Source organism: Pteropus vampyrus, unplaced genomic scaffold (assembly GCF_000151845.1).
Source record: "Pteropus vampyrus isolate Shadow unplaced genomic scaffold, Pvam_2.0 Scaffold348, whole genome shotgun sequence".
Taxonomy (NCBI): Eukaryota; Metazoa; Chordata; class Mammalia; order Chiroptera; family Pteropodidae; genus Pteropus; species Pteropus vampyrus.
Window position 1 is genome coordinate 2,386,777 of NW_011889129.1, and position 4,247 is coordinate 2,391,023.

The following is a 4,247-nucleotide window of genomic DNA, read 5'->3' on the forward strand; positions in this document are numbered from 1 at the left end:
TGGGATTTACTTTTATAAAAAAAAAAAAGTGTACCTACATACACATAGTAGGTAAAGCTCAATTACAGCTTTTGGACCAAAATTTAACTGTTATTCTTTGAGAATCTGTGTCACTACTTCTAAAAAAAGTATATATTTTGTATAATGTGTTTTATCTCCTTTCTTACAGCAACTGCTTCAAACACAAATGGAGAAATGAATGAGGAAAATCTCCTACATTTAAAATCCATCATGGAGAGAAAAGTAGGAAGAAGTCCAAGCCAGCCCTTAGAGATCTTCCCAAGTTCAATAGATTGATCTGGAAACAAGGAATGCTGCTTGAGCCCTTCCTTTAGCAGCACAAACTCTGGTCAGAGTTTCCAAACACATAGTGCTTAGAGAGACCACCTGCTCCTAACACAGGACAATGGCAATTGGGCCACCAACTCTTGCTTTAACACTAGCGATCCTTCACAACAAATGACAGGGTTTATGCTAGAAGAGTTTCCCAGTAAAAGAGTAAGCCAAAAGAAGCTAAACCTCACATCTGTGATGGAAGGTTATGAATTAGGAGCAAAATGGACAAATTAAAAAGCTGAAACTGGTCTATGGCCATGCCACCCTGAATGTACCCAATCCCGTCTGATCTTGAAAGCTAAGCAGGGCCGAGCCTGGTTAGTACTTGGATGGGAGACCACCAAGGAATACCAGATGCTGTAGGTGTTAAAAAAAAAAACTAAAACTGAAGTCAGTCTGAGAGTAGAACCAAATAATAATTGCATAAATATCAGCCCTGGCAAGACAAAGAGTTCAAATCCTCACTTGGCAAGGGCATGGGCCCCCAAGTGCTATGAAGCCACCAAGAGGTAGAGAGGAAATTTGCCCAGGTGCTCACACATTCCTTAAACATGACCAATCTCAGCAGATGTGTGGCACAACCCAGGAGATTTAATCTATAATATCTCAAGATCTCCATCTCTTGGACCTCTCAGCAATTGGAGCGTAATCAGTGGTCAGGCCCTATAACTTGCCCAGCTCTTCAAAATAGTTGAGGTCAACGAGAAATTCCAATTTCCCTAATTTGAATCTTTAGTCATATATGAGATAGCATGTTGAATTGGTATTCAATTAAAGGGGTATAAAGCAATACCTAATATTTTGCAGGTTAAGAGAATTAAAGTCAATATCAGCTATTAGAAAGAAATTCTCAATCAGTATCCTATGTTAACCCACATAGGGAAGTCAATAAACAACCGAATTTTAAATGTTTAAGCAGTTAGATCATAATACGATCTAGGTGAGATTGATGATAAAACTGAGAGGAAGTAACTGAAAGTCTTGGTATCACACAACTTTAATAATGCTGGTCTTTTGAAAACTAGAAACCCATATTGCTTTGGGTAATTTTTTAAAATTTTCAAATGTTTAGAAAATAAAATTTAATTTGTTCAAGAGCCTTCCATGTTGCAATTAAAATCACATATTCAGCAGTACCCAAGATAGAGTCATAGGAACAACCTGAAAAGGAACAAGCCACTGAAAGAAAAGTGTTTGGAACAAATGTGTTCCAAACTGTTTTAGTAAGTTATGGAACATACATAGAATGGAATAATAAGCAGCTGCGAAAAAGAACAAGGAAGATTATATGCATTGTTACAGAAGAATCTCTAATATACATTAAGTGAAGAAAGAAAACTGCAGAACAGTGTGTATAACATATTGCCATTGGTGGTGGGGGACAGAGGGGCTACCTGTGTGTGCTTTGACTTTTGTATGCCAAGTATCTCTAGAGAAATTAACAAAAACCCAGTACCAGTATTTGCTTCTGGGGGAGGTAGATAAGAGACAAGTTTTTTTTCACTGTAGTGTACTGTTTTATACCTTTTGAATGTTTAACTATTAACTATTTGTGTTTATTACAATTATTTGTATGTATTGCCTATCAAATAATAAGCATTGTCTCTAAAAAAAGAAGGCACTCTCTAAAAACTAAAAGAGCATTTTGAGCATATTTTGGATAAATGGAGGAGGCCATCATGAAAGAAATCACCATTGCCTTGCAATAGAGAGCTATAGTGGAGAAAGGAGGGTGGAGGGATTTGCAATATGTTAACTGGGATGTCAGAAAGTAGATCAAAATTAATACCCAAATTGTGAAAATATGATAATTACTAACAGAAGGAAAAAGAATAAAGTCTGCCTAATTGTATTTAAGTAAACTGATATTTTAGGGAAAAGGACTAAACAGAGAAAATATTGGAACTCAAAAATTATAAAAAGGGAAAGAAAATCATTTGTGAAATAAAGCTTCAGAATGCTGTAATATCACAGTAAAATGTATAAATAAATTTTCAAATGAATTTCATCAGATCCAGATTTCTTATACAAACACACCCCTAAAACAGATAATTCAGGCACACACTGTAAGCAGCCTATACGACCATAAGACAATTCTGGACTTTTATGGCTATTTCTTTTTTAGGGGTCATTCTTTGCATTTTTACTGCTCTAATTTTACCCCTTCAAGTCACAGCAATGCAGATTGAGCTTTCTTTCTTTTTCAGTTTTGTTCCCAACCAAATCTTTTGTACATTTCTGGAATTTAAGCCACCTCAGTTACCGCTACTTATCTATAACACCATTGCTTTGAGGGATTAAAGCAGGTTTCTTGTAATACACTTAGATCAAGAGTTATCTGAGTTGAGAAGAATATCCTGTTTGAGTTGTGGATGGGGAGTCTTTTTTATTTTTTATTTTTTATTTATTTATTTTTTTAAATCTTGAGTTGTTTTGATTTCCCTTGAGAGCAGTAATCTTCAGCAAGTGATATTTTTAAAAAGCCCCAAACACACCACAAAACATTCCAAGTGATTTTAACTCCTGAATGAGGTTGGGCTACCTGAGTGATTCTCTTCTCTTCTTTGGCAGAAAGGATTAGAAACCTCCACAGAACTTGCTCTCTATTAAAGTGGAGTGCTGTGCATTCATTGGCAAGAGGTGAATTGTTTTCAGATTACATGCGAAAGAGTGTGTGTGTTTCTTTCCCACATCAAAGACTTGGATGGAAGCAGTTCTGAGTATTGCCAGGGATGCAAGAATTGGTGCTAAAGTGATTAACAAAATTGCTTTCCTGCAAAAGAAGCACAAAACATTACCTAGGGATTAGAGGAGGAGAGGGCAAGATTAAAGGTGATGTTGAATTTTGGGTGGAATATCTTATCCATCTTTTTCAAATCATGCTTCAAGGATTCTGCGGCCCCTCCTTAAGGAAACCTGAACAAATCAAAGTCTTGCTTTCTCAAGTTTTATACACAGGGGTTGCTGACAAGGTAAAATTAAAACTACTAACATAAGTAGCACTCCCTTGTGACCTCCATAGCTTCATCTCACACTACAAATACATGTTGAATGTATTTTATTCAGCACACACCAACGACTCCATTGATCAAAGATTCTTTCATTTGTAATTGGTTTGTCTATCCACCTGTTAGACTTAAATAATAGTGTCTTATAGAATTTCTGGAGTTGTTTGGTTTCAGTAAATTGTGACTTGATTAGTATAGCAATCCCTTTTTAAAAATATCTTTCACAGTCAAACCTTTGGTCTAGGCAAAATGTTTTTTTTTTAAGCCATAAAACCTGTATTCTAAATAATGAAGGAAAGATGATACAGCAAACCTCACAATTTCTAGTTTAGGAAATTTTTTTTAGGGTACCTCTGAAATGCCCTATGACATGCTTTGTCACTTTGCATTTTTTCATCTCTTTCAAAAACTGAATTTAGGCCTCTCTTCTTCCAAGAAATCCTCCTGACTTTAGTCTCTCAATCAGAGACAGGCAGAAACATACAGGTACATACAACTGTTCTGGTATAAATAAACTTTTCTTCTTCCTTGGTTTTTCCTTCAAAGCATTAAGTCCAAAATAGGAATGAAACATATATCTGGATAGGTGGCAAAAATATATAAAGTTGAAGGTAATTATCAAAATAAATAAATTCAGAACTATATATACAGTATGATGCCATTTAAAATTTAACACACATATCATTCTTCAGAGACCATATATATGTATGTAAAGTACAAAAATTAGAACAAAATTATACGTCTCAAACTCATGGTAGTGGCTGCCTCTGAGAAGGAAGAAGGGAAATGAGATTGGGGTGAGTGCCGAAAGGGAATTTTAGCTACATCCATAATGTTTATTTCTTTTAAAAGAAAAAAAAAAACAGCTAAGACAATTCACTTAGGCATAGTTAGGGGATAAGA

At 35.3% G+C, this 4,247-nt stretch overlaps 1 pseudogene; it reads left to right on the top strand.

Annotated features, from left to right (window-relative positions):
• The first annotated feature begins 583 nt into the window (after positions 1-583).
• On the top strand, positions 584-702 carry LOC111731074 (annotated as a pseudogene).
• The last annotated feature ends 3,545 nt before the right edge of the window (positions 703-4,247 follow it).